The sequence below is a fragment of the Balaenoptera borealis genome (assembly GCF_965194805.1).
Source record: "Balaenoptera borealis genome assembly, chromosome: 4".
NCBI classification, from domain to species: Eukaryota; Metazoa; Chordata; class Mammalia; order Artiodactyla; family Balaenopteridae; genus Balaenoptera; species Balaenoptera borealis.
Genome location: NC_138861.1, coordinates 141,645,469 through 141,663,634, shown reverse-complemented (window position 1 = coordinate 141,663,634; position 18,166 = coordinate 141,645,469). Strand labels below are relative to the sequence as shown.

General features: G+C 34.0%; 1 long non-coding RNA gene across 1 annotated transcript in view; it reads right to left on the bottom strand.

The window, feature by feature from the left end:
• The window catches only part of LOC309627682, a 478,350-nt gene that overhangs the window by 204,741 nt on the left and 255,443 nt on the right, over window positions 1-18,166 (bottom strand). The window contains exon 4 of the long non-coding RNA XR_014243908.1: window positions 6,091-6,203. This is a non-coding gene — a long non-coding RNA (uncharacterized lncRNA). The remainder of the gene's footprint in view (window positions 1-6,090; window positions 6,204-18,166) is intronic.

The window sequence follows — 18,166 nt, the reverse complement described above, 5'->3', positions numbered from 1 at the left end:
TCCCAGGAATCATGCAGGAGACAAGCCTTTAACGTGCAGTGTGTGCACAACCTGGACTTGCTGAGTTGATCACATTTTCTGCACAATAGGATTAACTTTTTATTAAAAATACAAAAACATTTCTCCTTTAGGTATTGGAAACACTAAAAATCAAGGGGAGATAAAAACATACACTTGAAACAGAAAAGGGACTGAGGATAGTAAGCAGCAAACTTAATTTTTTTTAAAGAGTAATCTACACTGATGACATTACTTTCTTACCTCTCATTCATTTCTCAGACCACAGATATCTGGCTTTTCTTTTCATCACACTAAAGAAACTCCCCTCTGTAATCCAGAAGGACACATAAAACACCGGAGATAAAAAGTCCAAAGAATTTTTCAAACCTTTGCTTTAGACACTGCTGGTCACAAAACATGCTATATTTTATTTGCACTTTTGACTACTTAAAAAGGTGTGCAAAAATCCAAACTGTCTACAAGTTTATAAAATGAGAGGTGTTACTCTTAAGACCATTTCTAACCTAAGAGATAATCACTGTTCACAGCTTTTTGCATGTCCTTCCAGAAAATTTCTAAACACACACACACACACACACACAGACACACACACACACCTTTGTTTGACTCCATTATTTATACCAAGTAATGTATAAAATATATAAAATAAGCTGGTCCTTTTATATAACATCTAACTGAACTATTTTCATGTAAAATATAATGATAAAACTTCTGGATTTTTATAACTGCAGAGAATATTGATATATGAGTATGGTATAATTTAGGATATAAGGTGATATTTCTCAAGCTGCTAAGGTAAAAAATATCTTACTGTTATTATTTCAATCTTCAGTTATATTCAATAAATTTGAGCATCTTTATATACATATGTAATAGCCATTCATAGTTCTTGATTTTATATTTTCTTCTTATAGTAACATCATTAGAACTTATGCTGTCATATTTGTTGTGAATGCACATTTCCTTTTTTTGGTTTTTGTTTTCAATCTATTTTTGGCATATTTTCTCTGCCAAAAAAATTCTGTAGTGAAGTTTATCTGTGTTTTCCTTTATAGTTTCTGGGGTTTGTGTCTGGTTTAGAAAGAATTTCCAAACAAGATTATAAATGGTACCTTTTTCCATTTTTCATGCAGATTTTCATCTGTACCACTTCTATGTTTTGAAATCTATTGACAGTCACTTTGTGACTTAATATTTAATCATTTATTATAAATTTTGCATTTAGTCTTGAAAATATGTTGTAGTGTCTGTTTTCAAGGACCAGAGTTTAATATGTATCTAATAAATTGCCTCCATATTATTTGGGTCCTTAGTCTGTGTCCATATTTCTTGCTGTTTATTTGCTTTGTATAGGTTTAGTGACAAGTTAAAATTTCAACATCATTATGAGTTTGTTATTTTCTCCAATATAATCTCTATAGGTAGTGTTTGATCAATTTTGATTCTGTTTTTTACTACACAAAATTTTGTTTTTCTTTTAAAAATAATTTGTTTCATTATTTAATTCTCTTTTTCATTCTGTTTAAAAATTTTCCCTTGTTTTCAAACTTCTCTATTTTTATTTGTATTTTCTGGTATGCCATTTTCTTTAAGATCATGTCTATCATTTTTATGTTTATTAATACGATGTTTTGAGTTAGTTCTACCTTATAATATGCTTTTTGCTTTGGATGTGCCTTTGCTTTCTCTCTCTTACTATAGCCTCCACTACTACTAAACATGCATGCATTGTGTCTGTGTGATTTTTTTCCTGCTGAAAATTAAAAATTTAGATTTTTTTCTTTAGGTTATTATGACTAATGTTAACATCTACATCTTTAAGTAATACTCAAGCTTCTATTATTAGATTTATCAGACTTAAATGGTTGCATGATGTTGAATTCCTTAATCATTGATCATCAGCCATGAAAGAACAGTGAATTTATCACCTAATTTATTACTTCGCCTTCCACTATCCTATTTTTGGTTTGTTCTTTTCTGTAATATCATTATTTATTACATTTAAAAATTTTAAACCATAATTACCATAATTGTTTTGAAAAGGACTCAAGGGTGCTGTGTTTACTGATTTATCTCATGTCTAAAGATAAATCTTCATACTTGAGAATTAGTTTGTTTGAATATTCTTAATTGCCACTTACTTTCTTTGAATATTCTTTAGACACATCATCGCAATCTACTCACCCCATGTGGACATCTAAGGTCAGGCTGATTCCCCCTGAACAATAAAGGGTTAATTTGGAAAGTCAAGGTAGTCCACACCCCGTATGTTCCAAACAAAATTTGGCCCTTGTCTGGCTCCTAGGAGATAACCTCTAAGCCCTTGGAATATCTTGTCTGATAAGAGTATCTGTATCTGAGGGCCTTGGACCATGCCACATTGACTATGTTAATAATGTGATTTATGGTGGGGGCCTGGGACTGTAGGTAGCTGCTTGACTTCTGGAGGGGTGGGAGTTTAAATGTCAGCCATGCCAGTTAACATACTCATGTAAATGACCCCTAATAAAAGTCCTGGACACCAAGGCTTAGGTGAATGAGCTTTGCTGGTTGGCAATATTCCATATATGGTATCACACATGTTGCCACACATATAGTATATTACTGGGAGAAGTGAGTGCTATCTGCAAAAATCCAACAGGAGAGGGAAACTGGAAGCATTCCCTGGTGTCTCCTGAATTCTGCCCTAGAAGCTTCTTTCCTCTGCTGATTTTAGCCAGTATTCTTTCACTGTAATAAACTATAACCATGAATACCACAGCTTTTCTTAGTTCTCTGAGTCCTTCCAGTGAGTCATTAAACTTAACTGTGGTCTTGGGACCCGTCCCCTCCAAACAGTACTCCCTTTACAGTTCCTTTGAAATTTTTGTCTTTGGGAGCATGTAAAGCAGGGGCAGGTATGTTTCCATTTTAGGAAATTGTTAATTTCATTATTTTGCTTTCAAATGTGTTTCTGTTTCAACTCTTCTGTTTCTTCTTGAAGGATACCAATTACAGCTGTGTTAGCTTTGGATTTTCTGTCATCCATATTTATTTTCTCTAGTCGTTTCTAGCTCTGTTGATTTCCATTTCTTATTTCTGTGTTTTTTCAGACCTACCTTCCATGCTCTTGACTGTTTAGAGTTGTGCTTGTTTTTCTTTTTTGCTTCGTCTAAATGAACATCATTTCTATGGTTATTTTATGTTCTCTTCCCTTATTTTCTGAACTCTTCTACCAGCATTTTTATATTTACCTTTGCATATTTTCTTTGAATTTTTATTTCAGACAAACCATATTTTCTTTAATTTCATTGATTTCTTACAACATTTACCCACAAATTTGTAAAATAGCTTTTCTGATATGTAATTTTGGGAGGTGTGCATCTTTTATCCCCTTTCCTCCTTTCCCTTTTTATATTCCTTTCCTCTCTTTTCTTTAAGTATCTTTTCACAAATTCTATGCTGGTTGCTTTGTAAATTTTTTTCACCTCTGAAATGCAGGGTTACTTTTTTGGGGCTGGCTATTTGTTGAAGGATGGTTTGAGTGAGGTTAAAGACTAGGGTCAATAGGCCACATGGACTTCAGCCCATTTTCTCTGAAATCTTTCTCATGAATACTCTCCCTGAGGATCATTCTCTGCTCTGGCATAGAAGCAAATAAGTAGAGAGAACCCTAAAGCTGTCCCCTGCAGTGATTTAACAGTTACTTCTGCTGATCCGACCAAGACTGTCCTTAGCAGTGATTTCCACATGCTTTTTCTTTTCTGACTTGCCCTATTGAAGAGTTGGCTACATCTTAACAAAGAAGCAGATCACTCTGTTTCTTTTTTAGCCTCCTCTTCCATCTACACTGCCTTTTAAATTGTCTGAAACTAATTGTTTAAATCAGTTGAAACTTACAAATGGACTGAAGAGGTTGTGATTTGCTTGTTTTTAACTTTAGCTTAGGAGTTATTTTTCTATATATCTCTTGTTTCCTTTCTGTCCACCATGCCATAGATTCAAATATTATTCTGGGATGTTCTCTAAACTTTCATATGTACCCAGATCAGCAACGAAGTTTTGTTTTTTCCCTCAAGATATATGTTGCTAACTGACCAAGGCCCATTTAATAGAGCTCATCTCCTACATTCTTTTTGGTAGTTTCCAAAGATGTTTGATATAAATAGGAGTTAACTACCTCACACATTTACTACCATGTTAAAATAAAAGCAAATCTCAGAACAAGCATTGTCCCACATATAAAAGACAACAAACACTTATTACAGAGGAAACAGAAATCATGTCATAAAATCTTTTTTAGGAGTTTGACAAAAATCCCAGTTCTCCGTCCTTTTAAGTACCTGAATCACATCACATGAAAAGTCTGTAAAAGCAGAGAATAATATTCTAGAGGCAAGGTTATCCTTAAGATTATCATCAGGAAAATAGAAATACTTCAAAACAAATTTCTGGATATAAGTCTGTTCAGTGATCAAGTTTCTGGCTTGCCTAGATTCTTAATACTATTAATGAGTAATAAAAAGTTTAGCTTTTCCAAACCTACTGAATTTAAATTGAGAACTCATTTTTAATATTCATCATGTTATTTGACAAACCAATGTTTTCACTAATAAAAACACATTTTTACTTCAAATTTGCTAATGAGCAAATATTCAACTATTGATCTAGTTATGGATTACCTTTGGATTAGGGTCTTTTTGATATAATAACAGCTAATCACCCCTGTCATATGTTTTTCTGATTAAAGCAACTGATTGCCCCTAGAGTTGAAGCTTAAACTAACTAGTACATACTTACTAACATACCGTCTATATCACTCTGCTGCAATGTTGAAATCTTTAAAAACAGACTACAGATGAGAAAAAAATGCCCAATTTACTTTTGGAGAAACTGGCTCAATTCCCAAGATCAGCTTTTCAGCACGCAAAGTACCATATGTCATTGCTCTTGGTAGCACTTTTTCTTTATACGTTATGTATCTAGATATACACTAACTGTATCAAGGACAAAAGTTTGGGGCTTTGAATTCTTAATTTCATCATATTTAAAAAGAAGATCCAGGAAGAACTCTCTTCATGCCCTCATTCTTCAAATCAAATATCTACATGTTCTTTCTTGGAAATTTTCTTTCCTTTATTTCTTTCTGTGTTTTTCTTCCACTGCCCAATATTTTTGTTTGTTTTAATTATTGTTTTTAGTTTGATATAATTTCAGCGTTACAGAAAATGTGTAAGAATAATATCCAACCCAAGACCATATGTTCAGTTCCTCAGACTTATCTTTTATGACCCTAAATTTTTAAAGGGCACATGGAAAATACCCTTTATTTGAGTTTGCCTGGTGCCTCCTAATGATTACAGGTCATACAGTTTGGCAGGAATACTACAGGATATATTTTGTATCCTTTAACTTTAAGGTACATGATGTCCGTTTGTCCCTTGATCTGTCAGCTACAAGCTGGAGACCCAGGAAAGCCAGTGGTGTAGTTCCACTCTGAGCCTCAAAGCCTGAGAACCAGGAGCAGTTAAGATGTTATTTCTAGTCCAGGTCCAAAGGCCTGAGAACCAGACTCCAATGGTGTAAGTTCCAATCCAAGGGCAGGAGAAGACTGATGTTCCAGCTCAAGCAATCAGGTAGAGAGAGTGAATTTTCCCTTACTCTGCCTTTTGTTCTATTCATTCCCTCAACAGATTGTATAATATGCCCACTCATATTGGCGCAGGCAATTTGTTATACTCGATTTACTGATTCAAATGTTAATCTCGTCTGGAAACATCCCCACAGACACATAGAGAAATAACGTTTAGCCAAATATCTGGGCATCTCATGGTCTAGCCTAGCTGACCCATAAAATTAATTATCACAGTAATTTTCATCACTTGCAAGCCCAGAGAACTGGGATGTTTACTAGATTATTTTTCTGTACTCACCTACCCCCTCCAACACCTAATAATGCACTAAGAGATGTAATTAATATTTCCCTTATGACTCTCAAATCTGTCTCCTCTTTCTCATTATCTCTGTGGCTATCCTAGGTAAAAGCTTTGTAATTTTATAATATTTTACTATAGAGATTTTGTAACTAACCTCTCAATCTCCAGCGCTGTCCTTTTTCAATCCATTCTTCCTGTAGCTGTCAGTGTCAGTATTCTATATGGTTCCCGACAGTAACAACTTTGCCTCTTTTAAACACCACGGTGCTAGAACAGTGATTAAGATATAATAAATATTCTATAAATATTGGTTGAATAAAAGAATAAAATGCAAACTTGAAAATGTAATGTCCAAACCAAAATCACTCCATCATTTCTCACAGATTTACAGACGTTCTTCAAACATCTTGGCCTAGCAAACAAAATGCAGGCTTACCTGCAGCAAATTTATCATCCACCACACTTTAATACCCCCTATGTGCTCCAGTGATATAAAATTATTGTTTTTCACATAACCCATAACCCATCAATCTTCCATACATGCTGTTACTTTGACCCTTTCACTCTTTTTTGAACTAGCTATAAACGAACATTTTTCAAAAAATGCAGCTTGATTCTTACTTAATCACCATGTACCCCCTGATATCATATAGATATATTTGTTTTCTGTCACCAGTAACATACTTCATCAAAGCACTTAGTTCACTGAACTGTAATTACTGTCCTATTTTTCTCTCTCCTTTTGGGTAAGGGCCATTTATTATTTATGTTTTCATCACCAGTTTATAACTGAGTACCTGTTATAGGTAGACAATCAATATATATTTGCTGAAAAAGTGAATTCTGAACCCTACATGTCAAATAACCTTTCACCCCATATCTACTTTTAGTATTTCTGTTCTACTCATCCTTAAAACTGTTTTCACCTCTTCCAGGAGAAACAGTCTATTTTCCTTCTTGGAATTAAATAATCTCTCTTTGCTCTCATCACTCTTAATGTTTGTCATTATTAAAACATTTAAATCAATCTGATTTGTAGTATAAATGATTATTTGTTTTTCTATCTCCCCAAGTGAACTATAAACCCTGTGACAACAAAATCTATGTCTTCGTTCTACTAGATATACTATAATAATTATATTACCAATAATAGTACCTTAAGGAAAAAGCAGTTTTATATTGAGTAATTGTCAGAGCTTTATTACAGAAACAAACCATTGGAGCTAATCGTGGAAGTGAACCCTTCAGGGGCAGGATTTTTATGGAGAATAAAAGGAAAATCATATTATATTGTGTAACAAAGTATAGAATCGGCTGCTTTGTAAAAATTACTGTGTTAGACATAACTTGATTGAAGATAATCTTTGTGGTTGGAGCATAAAGACATTTCATGTTCATTTTACATGTACTTTGCTTTTTGAGAATTATTAGTTAAGTACAAATTGTGGAAGACTTATTATTGTTCATAAAGTTTCTTCTCACATTTTAATAGTGATTCACACTTTTTAAATTGTGTTTACATACTTTACTTCACATTAATGCTTAATATTATTTTGTAAAGTAGGAGAGGGAACTGAGATTCAGCAAATTCGAGTGACGTCCCTGAGCTCTGTCATATTGTTAATTACCACAGAAGTGTGCAATTTTATTACCATGGTAATACAGGCAGAGAGAAAAAAGAATTAATGATTTGGGATCTGATCTAAGTTTTTTTGTGTGTGTGTGTGTGGGGCAACTGCCAGGAAAGCTTGTCCTGGTGTAAAAGCTAACTATAGGTGCTGTGACTCTGAAGCATGTTCAAAAATACTCAATAGAAGTAAAGTAATGCAAATTCTAACATCAAAGAAGCTTCCATTTATCACCTATAAAAATAGCAAATATATTTTTTAAACTATTCAATAGAAAGATGACATAGGGTCAGTTATTTAACCAATATTTAAATTATGAGATGCCAAGTGGACAAAGTACAACATGCAAAGGAATCTGAGATTTCCATCATTCTATTTGGTTTTGTAATTTAGAAATTAATCGAAAGTCATCAGATGCCCCATGCTTTGTGTGTGGGCAAGGTTGGGAATTGATAACTTCTAACCGAAAAGCAGGTCTCCTGGCCATGGACCTGAATTAGGACATGGTCGGCTGACTTATGACAGTGTTCTCAGAGCAGGAGTAAGGGTAGAAAGTTTAGGTAACAATGTTAAATTATTGCCTCATGTTGGAGTGTTCCTCATGCATAATTTGGAGGAAAGGGTAGTGTTAGTAAACCTCAAACTGAAAAGTAAAATGAAGTGACTGGTGAATCTTGAACTTTAATCTTTTGTCATCCCAGATCCAATGCATATTCTATTCTGTCCAATCACCACAACCACAACAGTTATTTTCAGACATTCACTAAATATTAATTGTTGAGTGAATTATACCCTGCAAAATATCATGTTTCTGTAATGACTTCCCTACAACTTTAATATATCCATTTTCTCATTCTCCCCATTTTGAAACACTGACATCCCCTATAAAATAAATAATGCTATATTTTAGGTCACCAGCTACAATTAATAAGGCATTCTATATATACATACTATCTCTTGAATTATTCATTCAACTACATCATGAATTATATATAATTCTTCATTCTTATTGTCACCACTTTAGTTCAGGCCCTCATCATTGCATGCCTGATCAACAACAGTGATATTATAAATAATTTTCCTATTTCTAAACTAACAGATACCCTGAATGTCTTATTTTGCTCATATTTTCTGTAGCACTATGTTGATCATATAGAACAACTTTAATGACTCCATACTGAATATGTAAAAAGTACCAAAAGCACTTTATAAAGATTTTATCCTCACTATTTTTCATGTCTTAGTAGGATAGTAATATTTGGGTAATTTTTTGGCTTCTAAAAAATGTCAAGTTGGATTTAAAACTTCAAAAAAGAAAAAACAAAACTTCAAAAAAGAAAAAAGAAAAAAGGAAAGAAAGAAAGAAAAAAAGAGGGAAAGAATATCAATTTGGGAACTCATTGTATCCACACTATTTTACCTTCATGTTCAAGTTCTCAGTCTGATACCTGTTGGGGTACAAATACTGAACCAAAGAAAGAGCAGTGATCCTTCTAACTAGTCATTCATTTCATTCACAGCACGTAAACATGTTGCAAAAACATACATACAGAATTCAGTTAGAATTTAACTCTCACTCTTCCTCTGTCCCATCAGTCCAACTCTTATTTAATAATAAAATAGATTGTCAATTAATTTATACAAATTTTAATATAAATATAATTTTTTGACAATCAAGACATACTGAAGATGGAACGGTTTATCTTAGGAGGTGTTCAAAATGATGGTTATCAATGTTCAGAAATGCTCTTTGTATAGTTTTGAAGAGATCTGAAATATTGCTGTTGAAATCCTAACTGAAAATTAGGTTCAAATTTTGAGTCAATGAAAAATCCCTTTAGAACAACATAAAGCCTGAATCATTATATGCATATGGTATTTTCTGAGACTGAACTATGAATATGCATAAATTGGTTTAGAATATATAAAAATCTTGGGATGGGACTCTAATCATAGCAAAGATCTTAGTCATATCAACCAATTTTAATTTTGTACTGTTAATTTTTAAGCATTCCTGCAAAATTACTAGACATGAATCACATTTCTAAAAATACATTTTCAGTTTTGTTGTCATTTTATTCCAGTAACTGAAATGAAGTCTGGACTATTTAGATAATTTAGAGAATATAATGAAACCGTAATCTAATGAGCAGTAAAGTTCAGTAAATGTTCTGATGCATCTCTTTACTACCAGGAAATAATAAATAGTAAGCTAATTTCCATTAGAGTTAATGTTTAGTATGAATAAAATATTAATGTAATAATAAACTGTAATATAATAATACATAAGAGGGAAATAGAGTTGAATTTGTTTCTTTCTACATAAGGAATGCTTCTCAGTTGCCCTAAAGTTTAAAATATTTTTTAATTACAGAGGTCATTTTTTTTTTTTAGATTTTTTTTTTTAAATTTATTTATGGCTGTGTTGGGTCTTCGTTGCTATGCGAGGACTTTTCTCTAGTTGCGGCGAGCGGGGGCCACTCTTCATCGCGGTGCGCGGGCCTCTCACTATCGAGGCCTCTCTCGTTGCGGAGCACAGGCTCCAGACGCGCAGGCTCAGTAGTTGTGGCTCACGGGCCCAGGCGCTCCACGGCATGTGGGATCTCCCCAGACCAGGGCTCGAACCCGTGTCCCCTGCATTGGCAGGCAGACTCCCAACCACTGCACCACCAGGGAAGCCCCAGAGGTCATTTTTAAAGATGATCTAAAAATGTTTCAAATTAAACTAAAAATTCGAGGAGTAAAATATGACCTAATTAAAACTTAGTAAAAAAATGAAATAGTCCAGTTGACATATCATGTGGAATCCTAAAAGTGTATTAATATTATAATTTTTAGATTAATATGAGGTGTCTTTATTGATTAGTAAGACACTAAGATATTTCAAAATATAAGTAATCAAATTGAAATGACATATTTTTCTAAAAAATAAAACTAGTTTTTATATGGTCATTCTTATGTCATTCATACCTTTACCTCTTCAATGCTTTGTAAAAATATCCAGCTTGCTATATGAAGGAAATTGATTTCATAATCACCTTCATAATGACAGCAAACCTCCAAACATCAATCTGTCACTACATTTCTGTTTAGTGTCTTTTGAGTGTCCTGAGAGGAAATGAAAGCTGAAGGACCTAAAGAATTACTACAGAACCCCTGAACATAAAGAATTTACATTTTACCTGCCAGCAGCATCATGATGTCCATGTCTTATCCCCCAAACTCAGCATTTATAAAATTGTATGATTACTGCTGCCCATATCATAAAATGCAAACTCCTCAAAAAGCACTTTATGCCTGGCCTCACCTAACTTTTGCAGTCTGATCTTCCAGCCTAATCTCCATTTAGAGAACAATTAATAAAGAAACAAGACACATGGAAGAATTGGCAAAAACACATGACAATACAACATATATTTTCTTAATGCATTGTGAGGTACATGGTCCAACTGCTAATCCATTGTCAATTGGCTAGAATAATCAGAGCTTCCAGGAGAAAATATTAAACACTGTTTTGAAGGCAAACTGGGAATAAATTGGTTTATGGGAGAGAGAACACCATGTCTGTGAAGACACATTAATGAAGGGGTGATTATGATGTGAACACTGTAAAATATTAATATCAGTCTGAATACTTAAGTTGTATTAATATTTAAAAGTAACCAGAATTAGAGTTTAGAGAATAGGGAGAAAACATTATGAAAGACTACAAGATTAATTTAGAGGAGTCTTGATTGGTTTCAGAAGTAGGATTATGAACAAGAAATCATATATAGTCCATTTCTCAAGTTTAATTGCAAAATGTGTGATTCTGCTCTTTCTTTATTCATTTGAAATTATGTATTGAACTTCTGAATGTCTTTGTTAAACGCCGGGCATATTTACAGCATTACCCAATTTTGGAAACATAAAATTCATGGGTCACAAACATAAATGTCTTACAGGAAAGAAATATCAATCATTTCTTTAACAAATATTTATTGAGCAACTTCCATGCACTGGGCACTATTCTCGGAAGTGTCAGATACAAAACAAGAAGGAGTCAAGAGGACTACGACAAACTAGAGAATTTCTGCCTGGTTTAAATTCTCTCCATTTATTTATTTATTTTAATCAAGAAAGTCAAACAAGACAAATCTAGTAACTTCCCCTTTGACCTACCCTGACTCCTACCTAAATATATACCTGTGCTGAGTCTTTGTAGTTGAGACCAACTTGAGTTTTTCAGAGATTCTGAGGAAATCTCAGATAATACAGAAGAAATAATCATTTGGGGGGTTTGTTTCTTCCAGAGTACTCTCAGGATTAGAGGGCATCAATATTGGATTCTGGAACTGCAGCATGGAGAAAAGTTTGAGGTACAAACAGCTAATCCCTTTTCTATTTTACCTTCTTCAAAATATTGCCATCTGTCAGTTGCCGAGTGAAAAGCAAAGCTAATTTACACCTCTCTGAAATTTCTTTAACATCAAGTCCTCTTTTCAGGAAGCTGCTGGGATCCTGCCTTAGTTATGGGCACAATGAGTCTTTGAAAAGTGATCAGAAGAATTCAGTTACTTTTAATTTCTGTAGAAATGAGAGGCCAGTAAGATGAGAAGAGAAGAATATGAAGGAAATAAAAATGTTATGATGTATTTTTCCCTTTTGTATGTGTTTGTTTGTAAAAGTGATTTAAAATAATCAAATGTGTCATCAGTTAAAAATAACCAACTTTAAGAAAATATCAATTGACAGTTACGTTAGAAATCTGTAGAAGTTATTTCATTCAAAATGAAGCCAAAAACATGATTATATTTTATTTTATAATGGTGAGATGATGCTAGCTCCCTGTGCAAGATCTGGGCATATATGAACCTATTGTATCAGAAAAAGAACATCTAAAAATTCTACTCAAAATGTTACTGTTTGCATAAACATCACTGTTTAATAAGCTCATGTGCAATTTTATATCTTGGAAATATACATATATCAACTGAGCCAAGTTTTTACCTAAATATTATCATAGGTTTGATAAAGAACTAAATTTCAATACCATCAAAATGAAAAAAAATATATAGTATATTAAATTGGATTAGACCAATATAATTTGCTGGTTAATAAACACTATTAACAGTTTACAAGATCAAAAAACTGAGTCACAATATATTTTAGTAAATATCCTTCCTACTTTTCTTTTCTCATTTAAAGAAATGGAATGACATATTGCTAGTTAGTAGCAGATATAGGAGTAAAACCATTGTTCTCATATTTTACTACCCAAAAACCCATTAACTCCTCCACTTATAAGGCTCAGTACATCTGATTTTGTCACTCCAGGCAGGTTACGTGACTTGGTCAAGGTATGATGGTTGTTTTATTGTAATGGTAGCAGTGGACTGGGTCTGAATGACCTGCTATGGACCTCAAACTAATGCTCTTTCCACTATATACGCTGTTAATATTCGTGTTTACACTTTCTTCATGCAATAGGTATGGTTCCTACGTAATTAACATTTCTCTTCATACTGGTCATAAATTGATTCAACAAACCAGTGGAAAACTAAATAGAGGAATTAGAAAATCAGTGGTAGCTGCATATATGAATTACCATTCATGATTGTGCTGACTGATATTTAACTTACAGCAGGAAATTACTTTTTAAGAATATTTAATTTTCTGTAAACACCAAAATCACAAAATTCAATTCTTGCTAATGTTCAATGAACCACACATATGTACATATCTATACATAAATTAAATTTAGATGTACTATATGCACATGTATTCAAAGCAAAAATTATATGCAATTTTAAAAACTAAAAACATGGCAAGACTCATGACATCAATTTTTATCTACTGGACATATTCTTAATAATATTGTTATTGAGCAGAGAAGAGTGAGATATACATAATTTCAATACAGTTTTAAAGTAACTGTCTCTGCCTGAAGATTTGCAGAGTCCAATGCTTACACAAAACCAGCAGAGATGTAAAGTCAGACCAAAGAAATTTTTACTCAAATATTTTTCTCAAATCTTATGAGAGGTAAACCAAACCAGATTTATAAAATTAAATTGTACCAATCAGAAGAATAATCCCCTTTCTCTTCCGGTTTAGTTTTACAAGAAAGTCAAAATGGCCAGTAGAAAGTTCATGCTTCCAACTGATCAAATCCATGACCACTTTTCTTTTTGAAGGACTCCTTTCTCAGGAATTCTAAATTCACCCAGCATAAGGGAGCAGAGATAAGAAGCAAACATTCTTCAAATGGGTTATTAGGTATAATAGTGAAGGGGTGATTCCTCTTTCTTACCCTTTGTTCTCATGTCTATGAATTTGGGCTACAGGAAGGACTACGCCATATATTGGCTCTGGTTTCAAGAATATGCCAAATCTTGTAGAAAAATGTAGAAAAATCTTGCAGATATGTCCTCCAAGCAGGTGCCACAACGCTTATTATAGCTTGCTGTCCTATCATTTAATCAAGCCAGCTGCTTCTGGATGATGCGACTCAGGGCAAAAATAGTAACTTATTTGTGTAGGAACCAATTGTCACAATTCCTTTTCTACAAAATAGGGCCTGTATGAATGCCTAGCAGTTGAATCTGAAATGAAGATTCTTGTAAAATTTATTTACAAAGCAAATTACTCAAGAAAAAGATAAAGGGCAGGTGCCCTAGAGGAAAAGCAAGCTAAGCAAAGATGTCTCCGCTGAGTTATAACTTCAGTTTGATCACATGGGGAAGGTTTAGAGTGAAAATAGAACCACAGAGTTTGTTCCATCTTGAGGCAAGAGAGTGGTCCATTGTACTTTGTATTAATGTATCACTGAGTGCTGAGTCTGATTCTCCAGATAATGAGAGAGCTGTGAGTTAGCAGCCAACTGCAATAACTGGGTTGTGTGTACTGTCCCACTAAAGGGTATTAGGTGTGGAATCAGCAGCATTTACCACAGAGCTGATGTTGTGTGGGATTCCATCGTGCTGGTAAAGAATACTGAAGTCCAATCATGTCAACACTGGCATTGAAGGCAATCTAGACCCGAAATATTTTCTTTCCCTGTGAGGACAAAGTTGCTGACCCTCTGTGATGGGAGAGATCCAATGAAATTAGCCAGTCACCACACTGTTGGCTGGATATTCCGGAATTTGTACTATGTCGGGGGATCAGCATTGACCTCTGCTATTGGAAAGCTGTGTTCACAGCAATGGTCATAGTCAAATCATGGTGAAGGGAAGACCATGTTGTTTTGTCAGTTGCCATGGAGACTTTGTTCAACAACCAATTATTGAAAGCCTCCTTCAATGTCAAAATCTTCTGATTGGCATTTATGTGGTACACAAACATTTTCACCTTCTCCTAAGGGGACCATCCATATACTTCTTCTCTAGATTTCCTAGGACTGATTTTCCAATATTATTGAACTTAAATCTTTCCAAATTGTGCCAGCTGCTACCCAATGTCTATGAGGCGATGTAGATCCATAATTTAGACCATCTGTCTTTTCATAAGAAATGGACAACCAAACTTACGTCTTATGTTCTGAACTTTAGAAAATGAGTTTGTAAGGCAGCAGCTATCTAGCTTTGGCTGGTGTCTGCGTATTACACAGGTCCATCCATAAACAGGATTGCAACTCTTTCTCTTCAAGGAATCTGTCAGAGGGAACTTATAAATTTGGGGCTTATGAAGAGGTCAAACAAGAGCAGGTGTCATGGGATTCTGAGTCACATGCATGAGAAATTTAATTCTGTCTTCTAGCCATGCTCAGGACTAGTCTGTATGAATCTCTTCTATTTTGTAATCCCACTAGACGTCCCAATTTTACTGAGAATCAAACCTGTCATTTTTAATACTCTATCACCCTGGTCATGGCACATGATGGAGAATCAATGCATATATACTCAATAAATTAGTATAAGATTTAAAATGGAATACATCAAAGTTGTATAAGAATTAGCCTAAAATATTATAAATTTTTCTTTTATTCTCCAGTGTTGCTTTAAATAAGGTAAAATTACCTTCTATAATAAAAGAAACACCAATATCAGTAGTTTTATAGAGTTTTTTTCTAATTTACGTGAATTTTTCAAATGCCTAGAAAGAGTATACATCCTTTCCCTCAACTTCCATTAGCTGGAAATTAGTTCCATAGCCACTCCTAACTGCAAGAGATGCTTGAAAGTTGTGATAAAATATTTAGTACTAGTAAATATCAAATCACACAGAAAATAACGTTATTTCCATCTATAAACTACATTTGAATTATTGAAAGAGAAAAGGAAATTAATAAAAATGAGGGAAAAAAGCAATAAGAAGTAATTGAACATTTGGTCAAGATTGCTAACTTTTCACCAAAGTTGCTCTTTTCTTATTGCTGGTCACTTATGCTGCTAGATTATTGTTGTTATATAAGTGGGCCAAAATTGGCCCCTGTGTATTGGCCTAAAATGGCCCCCATGCTATTTACTTTTACAAAACAGGCTAGCACTGTTATCCCAAAGCCTACCAGAATCAGAATTTTGGCTTAATCAAGGAAGAGACAGAATCATGAGAAGCAGTAACACACAAGCTTTATTGGGCAACACGTGGACAGGGTTACTTAGGAGTGGAAGTCCCTCCCAGAAAGACACCTTCCATAAAGGCGCACAGGGCCACCACCCAGAAGGGGAGTAGAGCAAGGGACCTTTTGGGGAAGAAGGGAAACCAGCGAGGAGTCTGACTTGTCTCAGCTGCAAGGTGGGGAGTCTCTGGGTCAGAGAGCTCCATAAGGCAGCAGAAGTTTGAAGTCTTATAGCTACAGCGTTTGTCTTGTCTATGGTTGTTAGCAAATGTTGGGTGCAGTTTGCAGGGTTTGAAAAGTAGTTCTGGTCTAAATGGCTAAAAATATGTCTATTTGGACTACATTTAAATCAATTAGATGTGTATGGATTTGAGCTTGGTGCTGGTAGGCTTGGGATTAACTTGGCTAAATACCTAGGGGTGGGATTCTTGGACCATAAGTGAATGTGTAACCTTTTACAAAACAGACAGCATGATTTCCAAAGTGGACATATGATTTTACATTTCCACCAGCAGTGTATCAGAGTTCCAGTTCCTTCACATCCTCACCCACACTGGGTATTGTTGCAGGTTTTAATTTTAGCCATTCTAAAAGGTTTGCTTTGCAAATATTTTCTCTTACATTGTGACTTTTCATTCCTTTAATAATTTCTTTTGGAGAATGGATGTTTTAAATGTTTCTTAAATCCGATTTGTCATTTTTTAAAATTTCTGTTGATTTTGTTTTTTTGTCATATCTGAATAATCTTTATTTAACATCTCCCATTTTTTTCTAGAAGTTTTAGGCTTTACATTTCGGTCTACGATTAATTTTAGCTTCTTTGTATATATCTTGTGAGGCATTACTCTAAGTATTTTAAAATTGCTAGTAGTGGTAAATAATTAAAATTTCATGATTACAATAAAGAGTAAAATGGTCTTTTGTCTTCATTTGAACATTTTCATCATATCTTAAATATTTCTGTATATCTATAATAAACACAACTATTCATCCAACTATTCATTAATTTTTCTCTGGGGGATACAATATTCAGCAGGGGGTAATATCAAATACATAATTAAAAATTACGATTAGAGCTGGAAAAAAAAGTACATTGAATCATGAAAGGGAAAAGCAGCAGGATCTGAACTGATTCAAAGTGGCAGCTGTTGGGTGTGTGAATCAGAAAATCTTTTTCTTTGAAAAGAGATTTGAAAGTTAAGCAGAATTTCTTTGCGCGTGCGCGCACGCGCGCACACGTGTGTGTGTGTGTGTGTGTGTGTGTGTGTGTTGTAGGACACTGTGTATCAGGGAGGATGGCATTCATTCCACCATACTGGAAGACCCTAGAGTGGAAGAAAACAGGGAAAGTTCAATGTATTCAGAGAAAATTGCAGAGAGCACGGAGCTATGACAGGTGAGCATTGTAACATGGGATTTTTATTATTCAGAGCCTTTTGTGTGACACCATCAAAGGTTTTCATGTAAAGGATGGACATAATTATACCATTAAATTTTCATTTTAAAATGATTAGAAGCAATGTGGAACAGAGTGTGGAGGGAGCAGAAGAGCATGTGGGGAAATAGATTAGTACTTTTCTGAAAGCGGGAAATTAAAATTGCATGTATATTTATGAGGGAGATTAGGCAGAGCTTGGCAAGAGATTGGAAGAGTTAAGGAAAAAGGAAGTGCCAAAGATAATCCCTGGTTTTCTGGTTTACAAAACTTTCATGTATTTAAACAGGTAATGGTGTAAGTGGCTTAAAAGTGTGGTTTTTAAAACATTGATTTTGTAGTCTTTGTAATACCTTTAAATTAAAGAAAAAAGAAAAATTCTGGTAACACTGCTAATTTTTACTAAAGCACACTTGTCACATAAACTATCTGGAAATGTATAATCTTTAGCATCCATTTTCACAGGATAGATAGATATTTAAACAGAATTAGCTAGTTTTACTCATGTTTGTCCTATTTAGGTCTAACTCAAACAAAATAAGGAGGTTGCTAATCTGAGTTATTTCTCCAAAAGAAAGAATAAACTATTTAAGTTGAACTAGTATAGAAAGTCATGCTCATTTGA